The sequence below is a fragment of the Mesoplodon densirostris genome, chromosome 16 (assembly GCF_025265405.1).
Source record: "Mesoplodon densirostris isolate mMesDen1 chromosome 16, mMesDen1 primary haplotype, whole genome shotgun sequence".
Lineage (NCBI taxonomy): Eukaryota > Metazoa > Chordata > Mammalia > Artiodactyla > Ziphiidae > Mesoplodon > Mesoplodon densirostris.
In genome coordinates, this window is record NC_082676.1 from 71296414 (window position 1) to 71308953 (window position 12540).

Sequence of the window (12540 nt, forward strand, 5' to 3'; positions counted from 1 at the left end):
AAAGACAGGTAGGCATATATGATATTGTATTTCTAAAAGTACAATTAAGAAAACAGAGGTCTAAACAGAGAGTCAAGACACTTGACCACGTGAATCCTGTTTTGTTCAGGGAAAGTTATTTTGAGCTGAGGAATGGTCTATATTGCAGATGTTAAAATGTGGTTTAATTTCTAAAATTTGCATATAGGTATACAAGCTAGTGGCTAGCATTTTCCCCCAAGACTAGATGGAAATAAAATCCATGGAATAAAAATCCTGTCTCTTTCTAGCTGTGTGATCTTGGACAAGGTAACCTCTCTGAACCTGTTTTCTCATGTATAAAAATGGTGACCCTGGTACCCAGCTAATGGAACTGCTGTGAGGATGTTGGGAGGACATATATGCTCAGAGTGAGCTTTGAACAAATGATTCCAGACATAAATGGTGGTAAGTGTGATGGTGAAAAAAATGCAAAATATATATATGAAATGTTGGAAAAGTACTTGAAGTCTTATTTACAGTAATCATTTTGTTTCTTGAAACTATTTTTTAAATGAAAAATACAAGAAACTCCAGCTCAGTCAAGTAATAATTGTTATAAACTCTGAATCAGTGGGATTCATTTAATAAGGTGAATGGGGTATTCTGAGAAACTTTAAGACGGTCACTAAATTTATTTGAATATTTACTGTAGGGTTTGCTACATAATTGTGATTGAAAGTATGTTTCTCAACTATTTCAGAAATAAATACAGTTAGTTCCACCCCCCCAATCTCAAGTGTATTAATAAATCTACTCAGTAAGTGGTTTTTATTTCTTCTTCTTTTTCTTTTTAATTCCAAGAAGAAAATTTGAAGATCATGTTGAAATAGAGCCAGATGGTCCGATCTGACTTTTCACATTAGGTGAATGCTCATAATTTACTTTATCCTGAAGCAACCACAAAAGCAGAAATCATGGTGAATGGCCTCCAAGAACATCAAATCCAGATAATCTCAGGGGTTTTATGTTCTGTCAAACATTTCATCAAATGGCATGAGAAACATATCTTTCATGTCCTTTTCATTTTTAAAAAGGCTGTATCCTTTATATTAGAGGAAAGTAGTTTTGATATGTGTTTTAAATTACTGCATATAATAACAGTCTCTAGAAATGTATCTTTCCTTATTTAAGCCAATGCAAAGTTTTTTCTATAAGCATAGTCAATTCATTTAATTCTCTTTCAGATAAAACTTTTAAAATCTGAGATCACTCTCTTCCACCTTATATAAAGCAAAGAAACCGTTATGATTTTAAGTATGCAAGAATTTTTCATCTTTTTCCACTGGATGGAATTTTTAAAAATTGATGAATAGGTTACATATAGTAGGTCAAGATGATAACTAATCTGATTTAAAAAAAAGAAACGTAGGCTTGTGCAGCAGAAGAATTGGGAAATGTGTTATCTAAATATGTCATGGGAAATATGGACTTTAATCTGTAACATATGTGAAGTTTAATCATTAAGCAATGAATTCCTCTTCTGAGGTCTGTATGGTGAGTATCAATGAATATAATATTTTTTGAGCTGAATGAAATGCCCAAGACCAATCTCTCAAGATTTAATTACCCACTTAAAAGTCCCCAGAGTTCTTGAAGGAAGCCCCAGGACCCATAGATCAAGCTCCTTGATGGTTGCTCTGCATTGGAAGGTGAACCAACAGCAAGGGGTCTCCTCTATCTGGAATTTTGAAGTAGGTCATGCAGAACAGAGAGCCCGTCCCATGCCCATTCATCGGTGCCCTTGTAGATCCCACAAACCCAAGGGCCTGACCTCCTGATGGTGATGGTGATGTGAATAATTGAATACAGTAAAGACATTAACTTCCAATTAATGAGATTGGAGCTGAGAGAATAAGGTCACGTGACAGGGAGACATGGAGGTGGAAGGTGGGTCCACCTCAGAAAGAATCTTCAGGAAAGGCTTTTCTAAGGAGATGCCACCTGAGCTGAGACCAGATAGAAAGGAGGAGCCACCCTGAAGCAACAGCAAGTGCCATCCCCTGAGGTGGAGCAGAGCTTGGCAGGTGTGAGCAGGGGCAATGGGGCCAGTGTGGATGGAGGGCAGGGCCTGAGAGATGGAGTGACTAGCTGGACTGGGAGGCCATGCTTGGGACTTTGATGTTCTTGGAAGAGAACTCATGGGAAGCACTGAAGGATGGAAAGCTGGGTAGTGACATAAGCTGATTTATTGTTTTAAAAGCTTCCTCCATCAGCAATCCAACATGGTGGAATAGCTTCCAGTTAGGAAATCCTATAGCCCAATCCATAGTTACAGTGATGGTGGTGTGAATCATGGTGGGGGCAGTGAGGTGGCGGGCAATGAGCTGACATCAAGGTGAGGTCAACGTGTGGGATGTGAGACGGGAGGGTTTCGCCTCAGCAAACTGGCTGGTAAAGAGACCAATGAGTGAGATGGGGAATTTGGGTGAAGAAGGGATTTTAGGATGATGTCCAGGAGATTTATTTTAGAGATATTAATTTTGAGAAAACACTTGGACAACCAGTCCCAGATTTCCAGCAGGCAGATTAGATACTGGTCCATGATGCCTTATCTACAATTCAAGAATTAATAAATCTCCAAGCAATGGAAAATTTTTCATAACTCTTTTGACAGACTTGAACCAACACGAGGCAGCCCTGGTTTATTCCTCTGGCACTGTTCATACATTCGAAGCAGAGCTATTGATGTGTGTGATCACAGGGTGCACCCCCAGACCCCACTGGCATGCAGCATGCCATGCACACCAGATTAATTTTCTAAAATTCCCAAGCTTGAAACACATTTACCTCTCTCCCCTGCCCCCATGTTTTGCATGAGGACCTGTGGATTTCTGTAAAGTCTGGAAGTAAGTGGAAGGGATAATTCTGGAGAGGCACACTGGGGACCTGGAATCCTCAAGGGACAAGGAAAAGGGGGTAGATTTGGGAAAGTCATGATCACTCTCTGAAGTTTCAATGAGATTTTCAGCAAAAAGACCCTGACTCCTTGAAAACTCCAGTGTGCCCTGAAGACTTGTTGGGAGGATGTAGGATCTCCCTACAGGGCAGCATCCAGCCCTGGGAGGTGTCAGTTCTGCTCAGCCCCTGAACTCTAGTTTGGCAGGAGAAAGCATGCTTTCAGAGTTCACCATCCTGGTTTTAATGGTTCAGCATAGCCTTCTGACTAGGATTTTTGGGGATTGTTTTTATGCTATATGGTTATTAGTTATAGCTTAGAAATCATTTTATGTATGAAGTGCTTTTTATTTATTAAGACCAGCATAAATTTTCCCATGACATTCAGGGTATAAAATGCCATGGTTCTCTCTCTTTTTTTTTAAAGTATCAAATTAAATTCAGCTTGAGCTCCCACTCACCAGCCTAGGGAAGAAATCCAGGATTTGTGATGTTTTGGGGGGGATCCTTCCTCCATCCTCTCCCCTAATGCCAGAGAGCCTCAGAGATTACTCAGTTGGTGGAAATGGGGATGTCCCTGTCTTCACAGGTGGGTGACTGGCCGTCATTGCCATTGCTTCTGGCTCAGGCCCCCTGGTCCATCAGAGGCTGGCCAGCTCCCCATAAGCCATGTCCACCCCCTGAGCCCTCTGCTGCTGGGACCTGGCCTTTGGCACTGTACCTCCATGGGATTCACTGGTGTAGGTAGGACTTGGAGTCATCTGTCCTTCCCCATTTGTGGAATATTGCCCTTCTCTCCAGCAGCATCTTGCCTGGGAGCAGGCCCTCTAATCTCTGACCATGAAAGCCCCTAGCTTCCCTCCACACCACCAACCTGGACAGTCCTCCAGTCCTCCTCATCCTTGAAGGTAGGAGAAAGGTGCACTTTGCTCCAGGTAAGTCTATAGCAGCGACATAAACACAAGATACCAGCAAGTTTTTCATACCCCTTTAACAGACTAAACAGACCTAGAAAACAAACAACAACAAAATATCTTGTGCTCACTTCAGTAGCACATATACTAAAATTGGAACAATACAGAGAAGATTAGCATGGCCCCTGCGCAAGGTTGACATGCAAATTTGTGAAGTGTTCCATACTTTTTTCTGACTTCAGACTATACTACAAAGCTACAGTAATCAAAACAGCTTGGTACTGGCACAAGAACAGAAATATAGATCAATGGTACAGGATAGAAAGCCCAGAGATAAATGCACTCACCTATGGTCAACTAAGCTATGACAAAGGAGACAAGAATATACAATGGAAAAAAGGCAGTCTCTTCAATAAGTGGTGCTGGGAAAACTGGACAGCTACATGTAAAATAATGAAATTAGAACACTCCTTAACACCATATACAAAAATAAACTTAAATGGATTAAAGACCTAAATGCAATACTGGATACTATAAAACTCTTAGAGGAAAACATAGGCAGAACACTCTTTGACATAAATCTCAGCAATATCATTTTTGATCCACCTCCTAGAATAACGAAGATAAAAACAAAAATAAACAAATGGGACCTAATTAAATTTAAAACCTTTTGTACAATAAAGGAAGCCATAAGCAAAACAAAAAGAAAACCAACAGAATGGGATAAAATATTTGCAAATGAAGCAACCCACAAGGGATTAATCTCCAGAATATACAAACAGCTCATGAAGCTCAATATCAAAGAAACAAACAACCCAATAAAATAATGGGCAGAAGATCTAAACAGACATTTCTCCAAAGAAGACATACAGATGGCCAAAAGACACATGAAAAGATGCTCAACATCACTAATTATTAGAGAAATGCAAATCAAAACTACAATGAGATATCATCTCACACCAGTCAAAATGGCCACCATCAAAAAATCTACAAACAATAAATTCTGCAGAGAGTGTGGAGAAAAGGGAACGCTTCTACACTGTTGGTGGGAAGGTAAATTGGTACAACCTTCATGGAGAATGGTATGGAGATTCCTTAAAAAGCAAATATAGAACTACCATATCATCCAGCAATCCCACTGCTGGACATACATCCAGAGAAAACCATAATTCAAAAAGATACATGCACCCCAGTGTTCACTGCAGCACTGTTTACAATAGCCAAGACATGGAAGCAACCTAAATGTCCACTGACAGAAGAATGGATAAAGAAGATGTGGTACATATGTACAATGGAATATTACTCAGCTATAAAAAAGAATGAAATAATACCATTTGCAGCAACATGGATGAACCTAGAGATTGTCATACTGATTGAAGTGAGTCAGACAGAGAAAGACAAATATCATATGATATCATATGTGCTTATATGTGGAATTTTAAAAAATGGCACAAATGAACTGATTTACAAAACAGAAACAGAGTCACAGATGTAAAAAACAAACTTATGGTTACCAGAAGGAAAGGCGGGGGGGGGATAAATTGGGGGATTGAGACTGACATACACACAGTACTATATATAAAATAGATAACTAATAAGGACCTACCGTATAGCACAGGGAACTCTACTCAATACTCTGTAATGACCTATATGGGAAAAGAATCTTAAAAAGAGTGGGTATATGTATATGTACAACTGATTCACTTTACTGTACACCTGAAACTAACATAACACTGTAAATCAGCTATACCCCAATAAAAATGTGAAAAAATATCCTACAAATATGTGCTCATTGCTATGTTCTCAGTGTATAAAACATAAGATGTTCTGTAGAATTATGATGCAAAGGGAAGGGGAGGAAAAGTTTTGAGGAAGGAAAACTGCATGGAATAAACACAAGGTTTTACCTAGCTGTGCAGTATTCCAGAAGTTACCCCAATGGTTCAAAGGGATAATATACAATCCTCAAGACACAATCACATTTATGTCTCTAGACTGTCACCCAGTGAGACATTTTGAAAAAAGATTGACATAATGTCACTAAATGAGGTAAACCATATGGGGTGTTTTGTTTTTAAAATATGCTTTCCCCCGCCCCTGTCCCCATGATTAATATGTGCCAATTGTAGAACAATTTGAAAACACAGAAAGTGCTGTAAAGAATAAGATTCATATTGCCTGTAATCCCCTCACAGGGATAACCTTTGCGAGATTTTAGGCTTTCCTTCCAGTTTTGTCTCTCCTGCTGGCTCTGTGTCCTGTATTTCTATAGTGACATAGCTGAGGTGTTAGAGGATGTGCAGATTGTGTCTTGTTTTCTTTCAATAATTTTGGATTGTCATGCTTCATTCTCAGGAAATAGGTCTGAAAATGAAGTGAGGATGCCAGCCTCATAGTTTACACCTAGAACAGGACAAACAAGTCTCTCTCTTCCCTCAGCCAGGCACACACGGTCTCAAAGAGTCTTGTGGGCATAAAAGAAGGCTAAAAATAAAACAAGAATATAAACATCGTTTCATGGTGGCATCTGCAGGAACTGACTTTCTTAACCATTTCTCTCGATTGTTTCCCCCTTTTCACAGCTTTTTGTAACTCTCTCATTAATGCGTAGCTCTATTTCTAAATTTTTCCTTAGGAAAAACAGTTTGAAGTCAAAGACCTTGGTCAAAGAACATGAACTTTTTGGTTAGGGTTTTCTCAGTACAACACTTTTCTCTGAAAATGATATATTATCATCTTAAAATTTGGAAAATACCAAAAAAACACCTCCCGTAAAATGAATAACAAATACCATAAATATTCCTATAACCTAGAGAAAATTACTGTCAGTACTGTGACATCTATAATCCCATATGATTTTAACATGTGTTTCTGCTTCTTTTATTAATGTTACTTTCTGTTAATTGTATTTTTCCATATCATTAAATATTATTTGAAAACTTGATTTAAATGGCCTGATCTCTCTCACACATCATAACATATTGAGCAGTTTCCCTTTCGTTGGCTTTACTTGGCAGTTTCCCTCCTCTTTACTATCTCAAACAGTATGGCCGTCAACACCCCAGGGTTGAATCTTGAAACCTCCACCAGCTCAGTCCCGCCTCAGGGATGAAGACGTTGAAACCAGGACATATGCAGAGATCTCTTCAGGCTGCTGTCGGCACATTTGTATACTCCAGGCGACTGCCAAGAGGTGCCTCTCTGGGTGAATGTGCCTCCTCTGAAGGGACCGATTAGAGAACAGAGCCCCTTTCCTAGGGCTGGTGCAGCCTTGCAGATACATAATGGGGTAAGCAGAGCTGGGCTAGGTTTGTGCACCCACCTTCTTGGCCATGTGCATTTATTGCAGTCAACAACCTGGTCAGCCTTCACAGCTGTCATACTACATGTGACTTTTTACCCAAAGTAAATGACAGAACTGGTTGGCAGATCCAAATGTGGTCAACCCCAGCTCTGCTGCTCCTTTAGCTTCTTCAAAATGCCTTCTTGATCAGGTCAGAGGTGGGGTTTCTACATCTCTTGCTATGCAGTATTCATGGCCAGGCACTGATCAGAGTACATTTCATTTTTGAGCAAGCAGTCGCCACAGGATTATCTAAATGTTCCATTCAGGCAACTGCATGTATTGTCTGGTGTTCTAATTTACCCAAATTAGTGATATTAAAAAGTCTTAAGTTATGGACTGCAATTAGAAAAAAAGTACTGTGGTCTTTGGGATCCTTAGGAAATGTCTCCTCAGCCAGTTCAACTGGGCAAATTGTTAAAAACAACAAGAATCTTGAACATGACCTTAACATCATCAGATGTGAGGGGAACAAGTATAAGCCAATTACTTCAGGGATCACTGCTGGTTTTGACGTCCCACCAGGATGTCCTGGAATTTTGTCCTAAACTAGTCATAGTTTTTCTTTCAAAATTTGGAAAGCAGCTTCCATCCAAAGGCAGACAGAGGATGGGAAAGTGACAGTGAAATGAGAACCAAAGAGTTCAAGGGTCTATTTTATGTCCTTTAACCAGTCCTTTCTGTTGTGTATTTTGGCACGTGATTTTTAGACATATTTGAGTCTATCTTTGCAAAATTGAAAACTGATTCAAAGCCACGCATTCAGAAAGAGACTGAAAGGCAATTGTAATTTATTATCCCTCAATTTTTGCACAGAAATTTCATTGTAATAATTGTTCTTGACTGATGGATTCCCCATTGAAAACTGGGTTCAAAAAGTGGCTTTGATAGAAAATCCCCTGGATTATTAAACAGCACCTAAAAAACACCCAGGAGACAGAAACAGAAGCATTCCTTCAGGTCTGGTGTGGTGTCCAGTGGACTTGCTCTGCACTCTTTTTTAACTTTCTATTTTGAAATCATCTCAGGCTTAAACAAAAGTTTCAAAATAGTACTAAGAATGTCTATATACCTTCACCCATATTCTCCAAATGTCAGCATTTTAACCCATTTCCTTTATTGTTCTTGTTCTCTCTTCAGAGTGTACTTTCTAAAAATAGGAAAGTTCTCATAGGTAACCATGGCACGAAGTCCAAATTAGGAAATTAGTATTAATACAATACTGTTATCTAATCTGTAGGCTTTATTCAATTTTTGCCTGCTGGACTCGACCTTACCCACAGGAGGACCAGTCGACCACCGAAGCCTCTAATGTGATGTCTTAAGAAAGACACATCATTAGACACAGCATAGCTTCTGTGACCTTCCCGCCAAAAATGCATAAACTTCATCTAATCTTGAGGAAACATCAAGCAAACCCAGAGTGAGGGGCATCTCAGAACATAACGGGACAGTCCTCTTCAAAAGTGCCAAGGTCACCAGTACCAAACAAGCAGGTAACCTCAACAGAGACCAAAGGGGAATTGTTCCAAACGCATAGCCCAGCAGCTTGGTGAGTCTGAATTATTTGTGTAGATGAAGATTAGCTAAATGACTTAACAACTGGATGAGATCCCAGGAAAGCAAATCCTCACTTATTCTTAAGAAACTCAAAGGGCACTTTCACAAACACTTCCACACTCCGCCCCACGTGTGACAGCGCAGACAGCTTTGTCGGGCATTGCAACATGTCAAATGTAAACTGTTAACCTGTCGTCTGAGGGATGGGCTGAGCCCTGCAGCCCAAGTGCCTGGTCGTGCATCTCTGTGTGGCCACCAGAGCCTGCAGGACTGGGCACCCCGGGGCTTCTGGCTCCAGAATCAGAACAGAGCATCCTGGGGATAGTGCACAGCCCAGAGCTGCTTCCTTCCCCTTTTCTACATCACAGCACACTGAGAACCATCACATTTGTACAGTATAGCAATCAGGAGATTTAGGGGCATTTATAGAGTGCCTGGTGAGATTTTCATTACGTGTTCCTTATGTTATATAACCATGATAAGAAAAATAAAATATGATCCTTTTAGAAAAATGTTTAACCATGGAATTTGTATAAATCTTCCACATAAAATATTTCACAGTTTTTTCTCTCCCCTCCCCCTCCTCACTTTTTAATGAGAAACTTGAACTTGCCCCTGTAATCTAACTTTAACTTTGCCAGGTTTTATGCTTGGTATGGCTTTATGAAATTCCCCATCAGCCACAGACCCAGGTTTCTAGGGTCTGAGGCTTATACAATTTGAGAGGGAGGGAGAACAGAAAATTGCAAATGTAAAACCAGATACAAAATTAATATTTATTTAGAATGAGAAAAGGGTCATAATGTAAAACTGGAGACTTGGAGATATAGGTCCCTTTGCTTTACAATGATCAGAACCGCTTACGTAGAAAACGCCCTCCCAGCTCTCTGTGACCCCCAGTGATGCTGCCAGGACTCACAGGGCTGGTGAAAGTCAGACACCTTGGACCTTACCGAGCTTACCTACGCAATAATTCCACTTTCTTCCAGTCATTGTAAATCAGAAAGTTTGTTCACTCAAGTAGATAATAAAAAATAACCATTGTACATCATTCAGAAATGTACATCACTTGAACTGTTTAAAGACCCAGAAGAAGCTCCTGCTTTTCCTGAATAGAAAAATGAACTATTACAATTTCATATGATAATGAGCACAGGTTTCTAATTCACTCGATTTCTATTTGTCAAACTTGGGCTTTGAAAGAGCGATGAAAATTTATTCTGCAGGATGCACAAGCCTAGTAACAGCAGCCATGTTGAACATGTAGTTTGGGCGAAAAGGACACTTCAGCCACAAAGACATCAGTTTCTGATATATTAGAGGACAGGGCTTTGGGACTATGGTCTAGATTATTGCTAGATAAGTGACCCTACAGGTATCCCCACTCCCATGTCCCAGAGGGCCTCCGGACCACAGCCTCTTCCTCAGCTGCCCCGTCTCTCTCTGCGGGGCACAGCTTCACTCCACAAAGTAGATGGCAGGAGGTGAGCATGGGCTTGGGTCCCACAAGGATGCCACTCGTCATGGGGGACCGCAGGGCAAGCCTGCTCCCCTTCAGCTACTGCCCCAACAGCCCTATCCAGGCTGCCTTGGGATCAAATCCAACCACCCATACCTCCAGCCCAGGGGGTAGAAATAGAACCATTCCCATTGCATGTGGGGTGGGATGCTCTGCTGCGGTGGACAGGGGGCTTTGTAATGACAGAAGATTAGGTCAAAAATCATAGATAATGTGCATGAAAGGGCTTTAAAAATGATCAGGTAGGGACTTCCCTGGTGGTCCAGTGGTTAAGACTCTGTACTTCCACTGCAAGAGGCATGGGTTCGATCCCTGGTCAGGGAACTAAGATCCCGTGTGCTACACGGCTCGGCCGAAAACAAGTAAATAAAGACTGTCTTATGAATGGCTGAATTTTTTAAAAAGCGTATATAAAAAAATAAAATAAAATGATTAAGTTAGTCTCAGCCATTTTTGGCACAGAAACTCTAGGTAGAAATGCCCTTTGATGTAGAGAGAACAGCAGAGGAACGGCAGCGGAGAGAAAGAAGTAAGTAGCTTTACCACAGATTGCCAAACTGTCGGTGAAACAAGGCATTTTCCAGCAGTTTCCTTTCTTCCATTGCAAGCTGGTGTGAAGGACCATCTGTGACTCAGGATAAGCGTCTGGGAGCTTGGACACATGCAGTTGTGAAGCCTGTTGCATCGTTTATAAAACCAGCTTCCCAAGAATTCCTACCTCCCAGTTCTGAAGATCAGATCAAATGTGAGTTCTTTGTCAATGGCTGGGGAAGGTTTGTGTTTATTTTTCTTTTTATGTGATGGTAGAAATGTCTGGCATTTCAAGTTCACCTATAAGAGGCCATCGGTAAACGCCACACATTTTTATTATTACAACCCAGTTAATTCCAGAAATAAACACGTAAGCCAGCTTCATCCCCCGAGGCATTGAGGGAATACTGCTCTCTCCCACCTCTCCATTGGAGAGGTCGTTCTCATCCAGTTTTACCTGAGGATCAAAAACAGACGGAAAGGGGAAAATATCACAAAAATGTCACATAATGGCAGCCTTCAGCAACACGTAAGGCTGAGAAAAATCTTTGCATGGAGGATGGTTGAGTTCTTCTCAGATTCATGGCACATTTGTACCATGGATTATTTTGTTTTATTTTATTTACATATGCAAACATTTGATTCGTATTTAGCATTAACTGGGGGAGTCACTTTTCCTTTTTATTAACCTTCTTGGGTTTCCATCCGGCTCCGGCCCTGCAGGCCCCCCACCCCACAAGCCACAAGCCAAGATGGCTCCCCAATTTGCTGTTCGTAAGGCGGTGGCTCCAAGCCCGGCTTTCCCGTCTCCCCACGTCAGCTAGGATTTATACGGCTTTCCTGCAGGGTTTCCTGCTCCACGCTGCTGCAGAGTGTTCTCTCTAACTTGCCACAATTTAATGGCCAAACCTCACATTTAAAATATTATGGATCCAAAAAGAGGAAAATAAATAATTTCCAATAATGGGCAACTAAGACCCTGCAGCCAAGTCCGCCTGTGACGCAGACCCATGGAAGGCAGCTGGGGTCTTTGCAATGGGACCTGCAGAGAGAGTGATTTTGCTTAGGGCAGGTCTTTCTTCACCCTGCTTCTCGGGGTGAAGGAGAATTTGGGGGAGATTTTTGGTCAGAATCCTAAGGCCGACAAGCTCTAACACCGTCCCAAGGGCATCCCTTTTGCTGAAGGTGTGGTAAAAGTACAGGAACACCCCCATTTTCATGACTCCTTTGTTCATACACGTTTGCCAATCAGCATCTAGACTGAAATCATAAACACAATTTTCCTCCCTCCCCTCAAAGTTTCAAGAATCTACCAGTAATTCAGCCAGATTTCCAATTGTCATGTTAGAGTAAACCAAACACGAACAGGGAACAAGCAGCATGTAAAAATGGAAATTTTAAAACATGGTTTCTTATGTTGAGTAAAAAGACATGTTTTACCGACACATCCATCCACAAAGATAGAGATTAAAAAGGAAAATAGGCTTATTGTGAATCAAATATAAATTTTATCTAGATCCATTAGGTAATTTCCTTCAAATTCTTAAAGTCTGTTGATATGTATTTGTTTGATGCCTGTGATCTAATTTTTGACAGGAGTGTGGGTGTGTGTGCATTTGTAGACTGGAAAAAAATAGCATAGCAATTTAAAAGTAAACAGAATGAAATGATTTCTCCCCATTCAGTAATATTTTTTTGCACTAGCCTTCCTGAAACCGTTTCCATCTGCGACTTTATCTTTAGAAGTTTTAATTATT

The 12540-nt window shown here is 40.7% G+C and overlaps 1 non-coding gene across 1 annotated transcript; it reads left to right on the plus strand.

The window, feature by feature from the left end:
- The first annotated feature begins 3953 nt into the window (after positions 1-3953).
- On the plus strand, positions 3954-4060 carry LOC132477201 (U6 spliceosomal RNA). Its single transcript, XR_009530221.1, has one exon. It is a non-coding gene; the product is annotated as a U6 spliceosomal RNA (small nuclear RNA).
- Positions 4061-12540: the final 8480 nt, after the last annotated feature.